The 17856-nt window shown below is 49.2% G+C and overlaps 1 protein-coding gene across 3 annotated transcripts in view; it reads left to right on the forward strand.

Moving 5' to 3' along the window:
- ccdc92 (coiled-coil domain containing 92) overlaps positions 1 to 17856 on the forward strand; it is a 269189-nt gene that overhangs the window by 102146 nt on the left and 149187 nt on the right. The window contains exon 1 of one of the 3 annotated variants that reach the window (XM_072511438.1): positions 9582 to 9756. The exons of the other annotated variants lie outside the window; for them this stretch is intronic. The gene's annotated coding sequence lies outside the window, so the exon portion shown is untranslated. Of the gene's footprint in view, positions 1 to 9581; positions 9757 to 17856 lie in introns of those variants that run through there. 3 annotated transcript variants of the gene reach the window in all.

Below are 17856 nucleotides of genomic sequence, written 5' to 3' on the forward strand. Positions count from 1 at the left end.
CTCAGTGCCGACACGCTCAGCGCTCAGTGCTGACTCTCTCGCCGCTCAGTGCCGACACGCTCGCCGCTCAGTGCCGACACGCTCGCCGCTCAGTGCCGACACGCTCGCCGCTCAGTGCCGACACGCTCGCCGCTCAGTGCCGACACGCTCGCCGCTCAGTGCTGACACTCTCGCCGCTCAGTGCTGACACTCTCGCCGCTCAGTGCTGACACGCTCGCCGCTCAGTGCCGACACGCTCGCCGCTCAGTGCTGACACTCTCGCCGCTCAGTGCTGACACTCTCGCCGCTCAGTGCTGACACGCTCGCCGCTCAGTGCTGACACTCTCGCCGCTCAGAGCTGACACTCTCGCCGCTCAGTGCTGACACGCTCACCGCTCAGCGCTGACACTCTCCCCGCTCAGTGCTGACACTCTCACTGCTCAGTGCTGACACTCTCGCCGCTCAGTGCTGACACTCTCGCCGCTCAGTGCTGACACTCTCGCCGCTCAGTGCTGACTCTCTCGCCGCTCAGTGCTGACTCTCTCGCCGCTCAGTGCTGACACGCTCGCCGCTCAGTGCCGACACGCTCGCCGCTCAGTGCCGACACTCTCGCCGCTCAGTGCCGACACTCTCGCCGCTCAGTGCCGACACGCTCGCCGCTCAGCGCTGACACTCTCGCCGCTCAGCGCTGGTGAACTTGGTGACCTTCCATGAATCGATACTATGTCCTCGTATATGGGGGCAGCGAAGAACATCACCTTTGCATAAATGAAATGTCCTTGTAGCTTGGTTGGGGTTACAAATGTAGATAATATTTCCCTTTTCTATGTCCGTTGCCAATAACACTCCAAGCAAGGTGAGGCCGTAGATCACACGGACGGTGCGTAGCCACCCCATCATGCTCCACACCTATGAAATAGCACTGGGGAAGGGAGGCAGGTTAATCTGTCCAAGAAAATGAGGCCCGTTATCAGAACTCAACTGAGCTGGTATGCCGTACTGGGGAATGATTTCCCGCCTCAGAACCTTAACCACAGTAGCAGCTTTATTATCGGTAGTCGGATACACCTCGACACATCGACTGAACACATCCCCAATAACCAAAACATATTTATAATATTGACAACATTGACACCTTTCCAACTCAATGTAATCCATTTGGAGCGTCTCAAAGGGACCACTGGGCAACAGGGTTTGCCCAATCCCACAAGGGATACCTTTGCCGGTGTTATATTGCTGACAAATCAAACACCGATTGCTGATATTCTGGGCCAACCCCTGCATTTCAGGGTGCCACAAAGTGTCCAGCAACAAATCACTAGTCCCTCGAGCCCCACAATGAGTTGCAAAGTGTACACATTCGATGACCCATAAAGCCAGTACATCAGACATACAAGTCTGATGTGCAGGCGTGGTCCATAAAGAGGAAACAGAATCATATGTACAACCTAACCGTTTCCACATTTGTTTATCACTCTCAGGAGCGTCCTCCTGTAACCTTATGACGTCTTGGATGGTTGGCATTGACTTGTCAGAGGCAGACCTATTTATTGCAGAACGTTTAGTCTGACTTAACATTTTAGGCACCATCACTTGCTGAATTTGTGCGGCTGTCCGCGCTGCACAATCTGCTTGTTCATTACCAACGTCAACTGGGGTCTTACCATTTGTGTGGGCAGCGCATTTAATGATGGAAATCTGCGCGGGCATAAGGAGGGCCTGCAGTAAGTCATTAGCTAAACCCCGGTGGGATATTTGACCATACATAATCATGTCAGGTTGTTCTGACGAAATATCACTCAAATCGTCCCTTATTGTGGTAGTTTCCTAAATCAAGGCTAAACAGTCGTGGCCAGGTGCGTCTTCATGGACAGGGGGACCACTAAGAAAACAGGCTGGATTGATAGTGGTACAGTGTTTAAATGTTAGACGTGGATTGTTCAAAAGGTATATCTCATACCTATTCTGACGAGCTGCGGTAAGATGCTGAGTCTGCAGTTGCCTCAGTAGTGCAATGACCGAGTGGGAGCTATACACCGTAATATCCTGTTGGAGAGTGAGAGCATGTAACGGCTGTGAGATGGCATTGATTGAACGTAATCCTGTACTAATCAGTACTGGTCTGGCTTGGCTGGTTTAGGCACAGCAAGTATGAGGGTGTTACATTCTGATTGGCAAGGGACCAAAATACCCTGTTGCAACAGCTCTCGGATTAATTTGTCTATAGACGGGGCTGCAGTCGAGTGTTAATCATTTCAGGGACCTCAAAATATCTTATGGTAGTGCCGTCTGGCGTGACTTGTAGTGCGTACTCTGTTGGATCTGAATGATCCACTGCCCTCCTTACCATAGGCCCCAAATCCCTGGCATGGTATTGGTCATGGACCTGACGTGTAATATGAGGGCTTACCGAAGCTGACTGTGGCCATAAATGTGGTGGTATTGTAACAAAATCGGCTGTACCTTCTTTTCCCGTGACTGTGGCTGTAACTTTGACTGGCCATTCAGTCCCAATTAATGGCCGGTATTTGTCCTCCAACTCCCTGTTTTGTCCAGTTCTGTCATAGGCCAGGGTAACGTGATGCAGTGAATGTTCAATGTCTAACGTCCACCACTGGGGGGTGATAGAAATATAGCACTGTTGTCTCATCCTCCATGATTGGACCGTTACCCCTTCGTCTCCGTACTCTAGCTGTAGCTGGAAGATACACAGTAAATCTCGGGCCAACAAGTTACAGTCCAATCCAGTAGTCACTACAAACTGATGATCTGCAGACTTATTCTCGTAAGTGACTGTCACAGGTTCAGAAATAGGATACTCACACACCTGTCCTTAGAACCCCGACAAATGCTGGATGTGGTCGGATAGTGGTAGTCGAAGTTCTGATTGTACCGAAGACATGGCTGCTCCAGTGTCGATTACAAATGGGTGATGTTCATCTCCTATCTGCAGAGAGATAATAGGTTCCCTGTCCGATTGGAGAGTCCTTATGACTAAATTAGCTAGTCAATCCTGTGTTGGGAAAGGGTTTGCCTGGGAGAAGTCAGTGTATCTCGTCTGTCCTCCCCTTGGTGGGTACCCTGTAAAGCTGTTGGTGCATACGGTGGGCCATAAAAAGGAGCTGAGGGTCCCTTTGGGTGGGTTTGATATCCTCCCCCTCGCTGATCCACCCACCCAAAGTCACAATATTGGGGCTCCAGCTGGTAAGCTACCATTTCTGCCACTTGTTGGGGTCGCAGATCATCCTTTTTCATTACATACTCAGTCTTAATCTTTGTAACTGAGCCTCCTTCCTGGCCTACACCCTCCTTCCAATAAAATCTGACTGCCCTTGCCATCTGGGAAGGGTCGTTCTCTGTCCAATTCATGTTATTACATTTCACAGCAGTAGCCACGGAAGGTGGTAGGCAATGCATTAACATAGCACAATATTGAGGGGAATTCTGACCATTTTGATATGGCAAGTCGCCTGACTGCCCACGGTAGATTTCATTAAAACGTTCCAGAAATTCCTCTGGCTCTTCAATCTTCTTAGGTTTTAGGTCTAAGATAGCAGAAATATTTATAGGCTTTTGAAATGTGCTATTCAACGCATTCAGGATTTGTGTCCCTCTATCGTCGTCTAACGCATGGGCTTGCTGAAGTGCGGCGTGGCTAGCATAATTCAAGTGATTAAGATGATTGCGGTACTCTGCTGGGGTTAAAACCTGCTGGACTAGGGCCCAGAGGTCCCTAGAATCAGCTTGATAAATTGAGATGGTAGTTCTCAGGGAATCCACGAAAGCAGCAGGAGATTTTTTTCTATCTGGGATTGTAGCCATAATAGCCATCATCTCACTGGGTGTCCATGGGAAATAAACGTCTATCGTGGGCTGGGCCCCGGCAGTCACTGCGTCAAGGTTTGGTATCTTCCTAATCGGCAACTGTCTCCGAGTCTCACCAGGGGGCACTCTAGCTATTTCCTCTGGTTCTTCCAAGACTTCGACGTCCCTCCCTGTCGCTAGAGGGAGTTCTTTCTCTTCAGAATCATCCCTGGCATCTCCCTTTGTTCTCGAAATTTGCGGTTTCCCCTTGGTCTGAAGGGATTTAGGTGGTATGCTTAATTGTTTCTGATTAGGATCAAGCCCTTCTCTCGCTGTCCGAGATCGGGTCCTAGAGCTATCTGGGCTTGTGGAACAGAGCTCCTCTTCCCCTACTGATCATGAAGATGGTAAATCGGGACCCACGCTATCAACCAAAAGGGCTGGAGTGACTGGCATGATTGGGATATGGGGAGCAGTGACTGGATATAAATTATTATACTCTGGTGGTTCTGGAATTAGTGCAGACAATGCTACAGGTGCAGTCGAAATCCTTTGCTGACATTTTCAAATTATCGAATTGGTCATTTTCTGTCAATTCAAGGCCAGCCATTGAACTATGTAGCCCATCTTTTGTTTGACCCGAGCCTTTCCTGTCTTTACTTACGCGTTTTTTTTGAATGCACATTCCTTTTTCAAGACCTGTAATGTTTTTTGGTTACCCTGTTCACTAATTGGAATTTCCATTTTAAGGGCATTGTCCTGCCAACTTGATAACATGATCTTATCTCTTTCCTCTTAACAATATTGTCTCCATAATCTAATTAACTCTTTAGCTTTCATACTTTGGCTCTTTCTTTTTTTTAATTATATATTTTTTTTTTATTTGCTTATTTATAACCAATGGCAATTTTTGCTCCTTGGCAAAATGATTGAAAAGATTCTAACAGTGTTCTTTTAAAACTTAAAATGTTTGAAAATTCAAATTGAATTACTGCAACTTGCAAGCTTAGCCCTGATCTCAACTCAGAACTAAATTTACGATTTGCTTAACACAAACTTGTATAACATTTACAACTTAATTAAGGGCAGCACGGTAGCATTGTGGATAGCACAAATGCTTCACAGCTCCAGGGTCCCAGGTTCGATTCCGGATTGGGTCACTGTCTGTGCGGAGTCTGCACATCCTCCCCGTGTGTGCGTGGGTTTCCTCCGGGTGCTCCGGTTTCCTCCCACAGTCCAAAGATGTGCGGGTTAGGTGGATTGGCCATGCTAAATTGCCCATAGTGTCCAAAATTGCCCTTGGTGTAGGGTGGGGTTACTGGGTTGTGGGGATAGGGTGGAGGTGTGGACCGTGGGTAGGGTGCTCTTTCCAAGAGCCGGTGCAGACTCGATGGGCCGAATGGCCTCCTTCTGCACTGTAAATTCTATGATATCTATGAATTCTTTATCTTAACAATTTTTCTTTTAACAAGTTTTTCTTACATTCTCAAAAATGTTGGCTGCTATCAATGAGGGAGCAGTTAGCTGCGGTGATGTATACCGGAGCAAAGTCAACTGTCATCTCCAGATTTACACTTTTTAAAATGGTGTCAGTGAGTTTCTTTAAGTTTCTATTAATTCACAAATAAAATGGGATAAACATTATTTCAAGTAAGTAAAACTTAAGATTCTGGCAATTTCAATCAATTGCTTTCGAAAATAATAACTTTTATCAAAGAGGTGGAGAAACCCACTGGTTTCCTTTAATTAATTCAAAACGTAACTTTGCTGGAGTTCACTGACTCAAAGGAAAGGTATCTGATTACACTACAGGCTGCTGCTGTTATCTCAAGGCCTGAGTGAGAAGCACTGTCTGTCGTCTTTAACTTTGGCTGCTGCTGTTAACCCTTTGAGAGACTTCTGCTTTAACTAACATGCAGCATCCAGTTCTATGGATGTTCTTTGTTTTGAAATTTATCCAAGCAATTCCCCATAATCTCAACTAGTCCTCAGAACTGCGTTTTTCGCCACTACAGTCCAAGGGTACAATTTTAGCTTAATCAACTATAGATTTAAAACACTCACACATGGAATTGAATCATCTGTTTTAGATGTCGCATCAACCCATAACCTAACCCAAGCCGAATCAGAACTCACACATGGAGTTGAACCATCTTCAGATTTTAAAAACACTCATTTAACTGAACCTTCATCTGCTGAAGTCACATCAGTTCATCAACAACACAATTAACCCAAAATTGAACTATCAATTATCATATCACATCAGTTTAATTTTCTAATCCCCAGACTGACCTTTGATTTCGTCGAGACGATCTTTCCGTACCAACCGCGAGTGACCAGACTAATCAGACGATAAGAAGAGGGGAAAAAGCAATGCGCGGTCATTTTCCAGCTATACATTGTGGGCCCCTTCTTCCCACTCTCCCTGTTCATAATCAGTCTAATTCTGATTTTGCGGTTGGTCAGAACCGTCTTGAGAAATCCCGGGTTTCCGGCACCAAATGACAAAACAAAATTCCTTTACCCGTCAGTCTGGCCTCAATAAAAGTCGAGATGGATTTGCAGGTACAGCATTAGTTATTTTATTTGACTTGCAAGCCTGATTCATTTCACAGAGGCATAGGACACACCTAGTCTCCTACACCCCGGAAAAGCGAATGAACAAGGAGACAAAGGGGTTTCTGCAAAAACATTCAAATAGTATCAAGTTTCACATACACGATTCCCATAGGTCATCCTATACCCCTCCTGACCTGGTCATACATTCTGATTGGCTCACTTCTCATCCCTTCCTCTGGCCCCCTTATTACCCAGCATCCTTTTCTCCTCCTTTGGTGGACACACCTCCTCCTTGCTTTGCCATGCGGTCTGAAATCCTTTGTCTGTGAACTCACCAGAATGAGACTGGCCTATCTCTACATTACAGTAACTAATATCTCTAAAGTAACTATTTTATATCACATTCGTCACTGACACTCTCAGTGCTGACACTCTCAGTGCTGACACTCTCTGTGCTGACACGCTCGCAGCTCAGTGCTGACACGCTCGCAGCTCCGTGCTGACACGCTCGCAGCTCAGTGCTGACACGCTCGCAGCTCAGTGCTGACACTCTCGCCGCTCAACGCTGACACGCTCGCAGCTCAGTGCTGACACGCTCACCGCTCAGCGCTGACACGCTCACAGCTCAGCGCTGACACGCTCGCAGCTCAGCGCTGACACGCTCGCAGCTCAGTGCTGACACGCTCGCAGCTCAGTGCTGACACTCTCGCCGCTCAACGCTGACACTCTCGCCGCTCAACGCTGACACGCTCGCAGCTCAGCGCTGACACGCTCACCGCTCAGCGCTGACACGCTCGCAGCTCAGCGCTGACACGCTCGCAGCTCCGTGCTGACACGCTCGCAGCTCCGTGCTGACACGCTCGCAGCTCAGTGCTGACACTCTCGCCGCTCAACGCTGACACGCTCGCAGCTCAGTGCTGACACGCTCACCGCTCAGCGCTGACACGCTCGCAGCTCAGCGCTGACACGCTCGCAGCTCAGCGCTGACACGCTCGCAGCTCAGCGCTGACACGCTCGCAGCTCAGTGCTGACACGCTCGCAGCTCAGTGCTGACACTCTCGCCGCTCAACGCTGACACGCTCGCAGCTCAGTGCTGACACTCTCGCCGCTCAACACTGACACGCTCGCAGCTCAGCGCTGACACGCTCACCGCTCAGCGCTGACACGCTCGCAGCTCAGTGCTGACACGCTCGCAGCTCAGTGCTGACACGCTCGCAGCTCAGTGCTGACACGCTCGCCGCTCAGTGCTGACACGCTCGCCACTCAGTGCTGACACGCTCGCAGCTCCGTGCTGACACGCTCGCAGCTCCGTGCTGACACTCTCGCCGCTCAACGCTGACACGCTCGCAGCTCAGTGCTGACACGCTCGCAGCTCAGTGCTGACACGCTCGCAGCTCAGCGCTGACACGCTCGCAGCTCAGCGCTGACACGCTCGCAGCTCAGCGCTGACACGCTCGCAGCTCAGCGCTGACACGCTCGCAGCTCAGCGCTGACACGCTCGCCGCTCAGTGCTGACACGCTCGCCGCTCAGTGCTGTCACGCTCGCCGCTCCGTGCTGACACGCTCCCGCTCAGTGCTGACACGCTCACCTCTCAGCGCCGACACTCTCACCGCTCAGGGCTGACAGGCTCCCCGCTGACACGCTCCCCGCTCAGCGCTGACACGCTCCTCGCTCAGCGCTGACACGCTCCCCGCTCAGCGCTGACACGCAAGGTTCTGGGTTCAATTCCCAATTCCGGCTTTGAGCACAAAAATCATGGCTGACACTCGTGTGCGGTGCCAAGGGGGGGGTGCGGTGCCGAGGTGGGGTGTCGCGCCGAGGGGGGTGTCGCGCCGAGGGGGGTGCGGTGCCGAGGTGGGGTGCCGCGCCGAGGGGGGTGCGGTGCCGAGGTGGGGTGCGGTGCCGAGGTGGGGCGCCGCGCCGAGGGGGGTGCGGTGCCGAGGTGGGGTGCGGTGCCGAGGGGGGTGCGGTGCCGAGGTGGGGTGCGGTGCCGAGGTGGGGCGCCGCGCCGAGGGGGTTGTCGCACCGATCTGAACGCACTGTTTTGTAGGAGAGCTCTCCGCAATGTTCTGGCTCACATTCATCCACCAAACAACATCACAAATGCTGATGATCTCTTGTCCGTTATCATGTTGCTCTGTGTCCGAGCTGCTGTGCACTCGCTGACTGTGTCCGAGCTGCTGTGCACTCGCTGTCTGTGTCCGAGCTGCTGTGCACTCGCTGTCTGTGTCCGAGCTGCTGTGCACTCGCTGTCTGTGTCCGAGCTGCTGTGCACTCGCTGTCTGTGTCCGAGCTGCTGTGCACTCGCTGTCTGTGTCCGAGCTGCTGTGCACTCGCTGACTGTGTCCGAGCTGCTGTGCACTCGCTGACTGTGTCCGAGCTGCTGTGCACTCGCTGTCTGTGTCCGAGCTGCTGTGCACTCGCTGTCTGTGTCCGAGCTGCTGTGCACTCGCTGACTGTGTCCGAGCTGCTGTGCACTCGCTGTCTGTGTCCGAGCTGCTGTGCACTCGCTGTCTGTGTCCGAGCTGCTGTGCACTCGCTGACTGTGTCCGAGCTGCTGTACACTCGCTGTCTGTGTCCGAGCTGCTGTGCACTCGCTGACTGTGTCCGAGCTGCTGTGCACTCGCTGTCTGTGTCCGAGCTGCTGTGCACTCGCTGTCTGTGTCCGAGCTGCTGTGCACTCGCTGACTGCTGCATTTCAGGTATTAAAACAGTGATCATACTTCCAAAAAGTATTTCATTGGCTGGAAAGCGCTTTGAGACATCCAATAGTTGTGAAAGGCGCTGTTGCAATGTGAGCTTGCCTTTCCTTTCGTTCCATGTTTTCTCTCTCCCCTTCCTTGAATAAATGTCGGCACCAACCTGTCTGCGGACTTGTGAACATTGAGCAAGATCTCCAGGGAGGGCTCGCTCCAAGATACCTGTCCATTTCCTGGTTCTTGGGGCTTGAAAGATTCTCCCCCCCCCCCCCCCTTCCCCCCCTTCCCCCACTGCCTTTCTTGCAGCCACTCCCTGAAGGCTGTTTTCTACCTTGCTGCTGTGGCAACACAACCGATCCACATTTGGTTTCTCCTCTATTTAGTTGTTTGTTTTGGATGCCGGTTCACAGCCTTGTGTTTGAGCTATGAAGGTAAATTGATGTGACTGGGTTCAGCTGGCATGATGCCACACCTCAGCTCATCAGAAATCCATCTGACTGAAATGTCCCTGGAGGTTATTGCTATAGCAATAGGGCGCACTCGTCAGCTGTCTGCAGACTATTCAGCCAATTCACCAGCTCACCTTCAACTTCAGTGGAAAAAGACTCCATTTTCTGACTGTCCTGACATTCCTGCTATTATGGGAGGAGGTCCAGATGTAACTTGAGGCATTTCCGAACTCCCCTAACAGAATTTCTCCTGTTGGTGCTCTGGGTAAGTTTCTAACAGCGATGTTGATTTCGACAATGTTTGTGTCATTGTGTTTGGATGAAGCCTAAAAGAGGAAAGCCTGATTTGTGCTTGCATGAACCTTGCTAAAATTAGTGACAGACTGTCATCAGATAGCACAGCACTTGTCTTTATTTTTATGGAAAGTTTTTAGAAATACAAACTATAATCACACCTATGGTTTAAAATTCTCCTCCCATGTTTTCTGATCACACAAAGGCTTTTCTCCGTGATTTTCTCAAACCCCACAACTCTGCGAGATCCCTATCCCAATTCGGACCTTTTATGCATCCCTGATTATTGATGTCCCACCATTGGTGGCTATGCCTTTGGTTATCTGAGCTCTACAACTCCGGGTTTCCCCTCTCTTGTCCTTAAGGTTTCTCATTAGAACCCACCCCTTTGTCCAGGTTTTAGTCACACATCTGTTTCTGCACCTTATTGTCATATTTATTGATAATGTCCTTATGACACATTTTGGGTTGTTTTACAAGGTGCTGTAATTTAGTTGTCCATCTAATCCAGACACCTGGACTGAGGATCCAGAGAAATGAGTTCAAATCCCACCATGCAGCAGGGAAATGGAAATTCAGCTTTTTTGATTATTCTTTCACAAGATATGAGCGTGGGTTGGCTGGTCAGCGTTTAATATCCATCCCTGATTGCCAGGAGAAGGTGGTGGTGCGTCGCCTTTTTGAACCGCTGCACCCCATACGTTGTGGGTTCAACAACAATGCTGTTAGAGAAGGAGGTCCAAACACCAGGGAAGGAACAGTGATATATTTCCAAGTCGGGATGGTGTGTGGCTTGGAGGGGGTGTCGGTGCAACAGGCTGATCAAATGCAGCAAGACCTAGATCGACTGGAGAGCTTGGCTGCTGAGTGACATCTCATTTTCTAATGAAGTACGAGGACAAAAGTCAGGATTGGAGTTTTGGAGTTTGGTCAAGAGCATCAGTGACGGGAGGAACTTTCAGGAGTGCGTTCTGAGTCTGTACAGATGCTAATCCCAGTGATTTAGCTGCAAGTCTGGCTCCCACTAATGGTGTAGTAAGTGGTGACAACGATTTATTAATTGTGTGATGAATGTAGGAATTTCGGAAGCATTGCATTTTATGTATTTGGTGCAGGCATGTTTTAAAAATCCTGGTTTGACAGACAGCTAGGCTTTTTGGAGAGAGATGTGTAATTAAAGCATCGTAAAAGTTTGGGCTAATGGACTTTTATTTAGATTAAGAGGGTTCTCTGGGGAGTAGATAATTAGAGACATTGTGTTCAGCTCAGTGAGATGTGTTCAGCTCTGAGATGATGTGGAGGAGGCAGGGGTTGAAGCAGTCAGGCGCTGAGGTTTTAAGTATTGGGTGGGAGGCACAGTAGCACAGTGGTTCGCACTGTATCTTCACAGCCCCAGGGCCCCAGGTTCGATTCCCGGCTTGGGTCACTGTCTGTGCGGAGTCTGCACGTTCTCCCCGTGTCTGCGTGGGTTTCCTCCGGGTGCTCCGGTTTCCTCCCACAAGTCCCGAAAGACGTGCTGTTAGGTGAATTGGACATTCTGAATTCTCCCTCTGTGACCCGAACAGGTGCTGCAGTGTGGCGACTAGGGGATTCTCACAGTAACTTCATTGCAACATTAATGTAAGCCTACTTGTGACAATAATAAAGATTATTATGGTTATTTTGGGCTGGAAGAGGAGCTGAGAAGGTTTCGGAGTGTGTTTTTCAGGCAGCATCCATTTAAATCCTGAACAGATCCCCGGGGAGGCGGTGGCGTAGTGGTTTTGTCACTAGGCTCGTAATCCAGAGACCCAGGATATTCTGGGGTCGCAAGTTCGAATCCCACCACTGCAGGTGGTGATATTTAAAATCAATTCAAATCTGAAATTAAAAGTCTAATGATGACCATGAATCGATTGTTGTAAAAAACCATCTGGTTCACGAATGTCCTTTAGGGAAGGAAATCTGCCGTCCTTACCTGGTCTGGCCTACTTGTGACTCCAGACTCACACAGCGATGTGGTTGGCTCTTCACTGCCCTTCAAGGGCAATTAATAATAATAATCTTTATTGTCACAAGTAGGCTTACATTAACACTGCAATGAAGTTACTGTGAAAAGCCCCTAGTTGCCACACTGCGGCGCCTGTTCGGGTACACGGAGGGAGAATTCAGAATGTCCAATTCACCTAACAGCCCGTCTTTCGGGACTTGTGGGAGGAAACCGGAGCACCCGGAGGAAACCCACGCAGACACGGGGAAGGTGCAGAGTCCACACAGACAGTGACCCAAGCCGGGAATCGAACCTGGGACCCTGGAGCTGTGAAGCCACAGTGCTAACCACTGTGCTACTGTGCCGCCCAATTAGGGATGGTCAATAATAAATGCTGGCCCACGCCCCATGAACAAAGCACAATGTTAAACTAGGATTTTAAAAAATATATACCTCACCAGACTTTCAATAACCAGACTGCAACAGATATATATACATCCTACAATCCGTATAAACACTTCCTACATTCACCTCATGAGCATGTTATACTTGCTGAGGGCATGTTACATGGTGAGCTGATGATACATGCTGATAGGCAGTCGGCAAGTGTGATAAGCGGTAAGCATGAGACTCGCGTGCTGTAGCTTCACAGCGCCAGTGTCCAGGTTTGAGTCACGGCTTGGGTCACTGTCTGTGCGGAGTCTGCGCATCCTCCCCGTGTGTGCGTGGGTCTCCTCCGGGTGCTCCGGTTTCCTCCCACAGTCCAAAGATGTGCAGGTTAGGTGGATTGGCCATTCTGAATTCTCCCTCTGTGTACATAGAACATAGAACATAGAAAATACAGCACAGAACAGGCCCTTCGGCCCACGATGTTGTGCCGAACCTTTGTCCTAGATTAATCATAGATTATCATTGAATTTACAGTGCAGAAGGAGGCCATTCGGCCCTTTTGAGTCTGCACCAGCTCCTGGAAAGAGCACCCTACCCAAATTCAACACCTCCACCCAACACCAAGGGCAATTTTGGACATTAAGGGCAATTTATCATTGGCCAATTCACCTAACCTGCACATCTTTGGACTGTGGGAGGAAACCGGAGCACCCGGAGGAAACCCACGCAGAGACGGGGAGGACGTGCAGACTCCGCACAGACAGTGACAGCCGGAATCGAACCTGGGACCCTGGAGCTGTGAAGCAATTGGCCATCCACAATGCTACCGTGCTGCCCTAAAGAACAAATAAATCTACACTATATCATTTTACCGTAATCCATGTACCTATCCAATAGCTGCTTGAAGGTCCCTAATGTTTCCGACTCAACTACTTCCACAGGCAGTGCGTTCCATGCCCCCACTACTCTCTGGGTAAAGAACCTACCTCTGATATCCCTCCTATATCTTCCACTTTTCACCTTAAATTTATGTCCCCTTGTAATGGTTTGTTCCACCCGGGGAAAAAGTCTCTGACTGTCTACTCTATCTATTCCCCTGATAATCTTATAAACCTCTATCAAGTCGCCCCTCATCCTTCTCCGTTCTAATGAGAAAAGGCCTAGCACCCTCAACCTTTCCTCGTAAGACCTACTCTCCATTCCAGGCAACATCCTGGTAAATCTTCTTTGCACCTTTTCCAAAGCTTCCACATCCTTCCTAAAATGAGGCGACCAGAACTGTACACAGTACTCCAAATGTGGCCTTACCAAAGTTTTGTACAGCTGCATCATCACCTCACGGCTCTTAAATTCAATCCCTCTGTTAATGAACGCGAGCACACCATAGGCCTTCTTCACAGCTCTATCCACTTGAGTGGCAACTTTCAAAGATGTATGAACATAGACCCCAAGATCTCTCTGCTCCTCCACATTGCCAAGAACCCTACCGTTAACCCTGTATTCCGCATTCATATTTGTCCTTCCAAAATGGACAACCTCACACTTTTCAGGGTTAAACTCCATCTGCCGCTTCTCAGCCCAGCTCTGCATCCTATCTATGTCTCTTTGCAGCCGACAACAGCCCTCCTCACTATCCACAACTCCACCAATCTTCGTATCGTCTGCAAATTTACTGACCCACCCTTCAACTCCCTCATCCAAGTCATTAATGAAAATCACAAACAGCAGAGGACCCAGAACTGATCCCTGCGGTACGCCACTGGTAACTGGGATCCAGGCTGAATATTTACCATCCACCACCACTCTCTGACTTCTATCGGTTAGCCAGTTTGTTATCCAACTGGCCAAATTTCCCACTATCCCATGCCTCCTTACTTTCTGCATAAGCCTACCATGGGGAACCTTATCAAATGCCTTACTAAAATCCATGTACACTTCATCCACTGCTTTACCTTCATCCACGTGCTTGGTCACCTCCTCAAAGAATTCAATAAGACTTGTAAGGCAAGACCTACCCCTCACAAATCCGTGCTGACTATCCCTAATCAAGCAGTGTCTTTCCAGATGCTCAGAAATCCTATCCTTCAGTACCCTTTCCATTACTTTGCCTACCACCGAAGTAAGACTAACTGACCTGTAATTCCCAGGGTTATCCCTAGTCCCTTTTTTGAACAGGGGCGCGACATTCGCCACTCTCCAATCCCCTGGTACCACCCCTGTTGACAGTGAGGACGAAAAGATCATTGCCAACGGCTCTGCAATTTCATCTCTTGTTTCCCATAGAATCCTTGGATATATCCCGTCAGGCCCGGGGGACTTGTCTATCCTCAAGTTTTTCAAAATGCCCAACACATCTTCCTTCCTAACAAGTATTTCCTCGAGCTTACCAATCTGTTTCACACTGTCCTCTCCAACAATATCGCCCCTCTCATTTGTAAATACAGAAGAAATGTACTCGTTCAAGACCTCTCCTATCTCTTCAGACTCAATACACAATCTCCCGCTACTGTCCTTGATCGGACCTACCCTCGCTCTAGTCATTCGCATATTTCTCACATGTGTAAAAGGCCTTGGGGTTTTCCTTGATCCTACCCGCCAAAGATTGTTCATGCCCTCTCTTAGCTCTCCTAATCCCTTTCTTCAGTTCCCTCCTGGCTATCTTGTATCCCTCCAATGCCCTGTCTGAACCTTGTTTCCTCAGCCTTACATAAGTCTCCTTTTTCCTCTTAACAAGACATTCAACCTCTCTTGTCAACCATGGTTCCCTCACTCAACCATCTCTTCCCTGCCTGACAGGGACATACATATCAAGGACACGTAGCACCTGTTCCTTGAACAAGTTCCACATTTCACATGTGTCCTTCCCTGACAGCCTATGTTCCCAACTTATGCACTTCAATTCTTGTCTGACAACATCGTATTTACCCTTCCCCCAATTGTAAACCTTGCCCTGTTGCACGTACCTATCCCTCTCCATTACTAAAGTGAAAGTCACAGAATTGTGGTCACTATCTCCAAAATGCTCCCCCACTAACAAATCTATCACTTGCCCTGGTTCATTACCCAGTACTAAATCCAATATTGCCCCTCCTCTGGTCGGACAATCTACATACTGTGTTAGAAAAGCTTCCTGGACACACTGCACAAACACCACCCCATCCAAACTATTTGATCTAAAGAGTTTCCACTCAATATTTGGGAAGTTAAAGTCGCCCATGACTACTACCCTATGACTTCTGCACCTTTCCAAAATCTGTTTCCCAATCTGTTCCTCCACATCTCTGCTACTATTGGGGGGGCCTATAGAAAACTCCTAACAAGGTGACTACGCCTTTCCTATTTCTGACTTCAACCCATACTACCTCAATAGGGTGATACTCCTTGAACTGCCTTTCTGCAGCTGTTATACTATCTCTAATTAATAATGCCACCCCCCCCCCACCACCTCTTTTACCACCCTCCCTAATCTTATTGAAACATCTATAACCAGGGACCTCCAACAACCATTTCTGCCCCTCTTCTATCCAAGTTTCCGTGATGGCCACCACATCGTAGTCCCAAGTACCGATCCATGCCTTAAGTTCACCCACCTTATTCCTGATGCTTCTTGCGTTGAAGTATACACACTTCAACCCATCTCCGTGCCTGCAAGTACTCTCCTTTGTCAGTGTTCCCTTCCCCACTGCCTCATTACACGCTTTGGCGTCCTGAATATCGGCTACCTTAGTTGCTGGACTACAAATCCGGTTCCCATTCCCCTGCCAAATTAGTTTAAATCCTCCCGAAGAGTACTAGAAAACCTCCCTCCCAGGATATTGGTGTCCCTCTGGTTCAGATGCAACCCGTCCTGCTTGTACAGGTCCCACCTTCCCCAGAATGCGCTCCAATTATCCAAATACCTGAAGCCCTCCCTCCTACACCATTCCTGCAGCCACGTGTTCAGCTGCACTCTCTCCCAATTCCTAGCCTCGCTATCACGTGGCACCGGCAACAAACCAGAGATGACAACTCTGTCTGTCCTGGCTTTTAACTTCCAGCCTAACTCCCTAAACTTGTTTATTACCTCCACACCCCTTTTCCTACCTATGGCGTTGGTACCAATGTGCACCACGACTTCTGGCTGCTCCCCCTCCCCCTTAAGGATCCTGAAGACACGATCCGAGACATCCCTGGCCCTGGCACCTGGGAGGCAACATACCTTCCGGGTGTCTCGCTCGCGACCACAGAATCTCCTATCTATTCCCCTAACCATTGAATCTCCTACAACTATTGCTTTTCTATTCTCCCCCCTTCCCTGCTGAGCCCCAGAGCCAGACTCAGTGCCAGAGACCTGGCCGCTAGGGCCTTCCCCCGGTCGGTCATCCCCCACAACGGCATCCAAAACGGTATACTTGTTTTGAAGGGGAACGGCCACGAGGGATCCCTGCACTGTCTGCCTGTTTGTTTTTTTCCCCCTGACTGTAACCCAGCTATTCTTGTCCTGTACCTTGGGTGTGGTTACCTCCTTGTAACTCTTCTCAATCACCCCCTCTGCCTCCCGGATGATCCGAAGTTCATCCAGCTTCAGCTCCAGTTCCCTAACACGGTCTTTGAGGAGCTGAAGTTGGGTGCACTTCCTGCAGGTATAGTCCGTGGGGACACCGGTGGTATCCCTCACCACCCACATCCTACAGGAGGAGCATGCAACTGGCCTAGCCTCCATCCCCTCTAACCTGACAGAATATAGCTGCTGTCTGGACCAACTAGATCTCCGCCCTCCGACTCTGCTCCCAGTCAGCTACACTTTCTGTAAACTCCTGGCTCTCTTCGCACTCTTTGCGGAAATGTCGGAAACAAAATGAAAGGAGCACCTTACTCCCTCGGTCACCAAACTCTTACTATAGCACTCAAAAAGCACAAAATTCAGCACTCCCTCGGTCACCAAACTCTTACTATGGCACTCAAATGCACCAAATTCAGCACTCAGTGCAAACAAAGTCTGCACTGTAGGGGATCACTTTTATACTGTGAATCTAGCCTCTGAAAACTGGCCTAATCCAATTAACTAATTAACAAGCTCCAGCTGCAGGTGCCTACAAGTAGAAGCCTGTTTAAAGCTTATTGAAAATTCACCTTTTAAACCAAACAGCAACTTTTAAGTTAATTAACTAAATAAAAGAAAGACTAAACTTTAGATAAAAATGAAGCCTTATACTCCCTCGGTCACCAAACTCTTACTATAGCACTCAAAAAGCACCAAATTCAGCACTCAGTGCAAACAAAAACTCGAACAGGCGCCGGAATGTGGCGACTGGGGGCTTTTCACAGTAACTTCATTGCAGTGTTAATGTAAGCCCACTTGTGACACTGATGAAGATCATTATTTTATGTGCTGTGCGCGCTGAGAGCGTGATATGCACTGAGCCAGTGTTATGCACTGAGCGCATGGTACATGCTGAGATGCGTACTGGGCGTGTGATACGTACTGGGCGTGTGATACGTACTGGGCGTGTGATACGTACTGGGCGTGTGATACGTACTGGGCGTGTGATACGTACTGGGCGTGTGATACGTACTGGGCGTGTGATACATACTGGGCGTGTGATACATACTGGGCGTGTGATACATACTGGGCGTGTGATACATACTGGGCGTGTGATACATACTGGGCGTTGATACGTACTGGGCATGTGATACGTACTGGGCGTGTGATGCATACTGGGCGTTGATACG

The sequence above is a fragment of the Scyliorhinus torazame genome, chromosome 1, assembly GCF_047496885.1.
Source record: "Scyliorhinus torazame isolate Kashiwa2021f chromosome 1, sScyTor2.1, whole genome shotgun sequence".
Taxonomy (NCBI): Eukaryota; Metazoa; Chordata; class Chondrichthyes; order Carcharhiniformes; family Scyliorhinidae; genus Scyliorhinus; species Scyliorhinus torazame.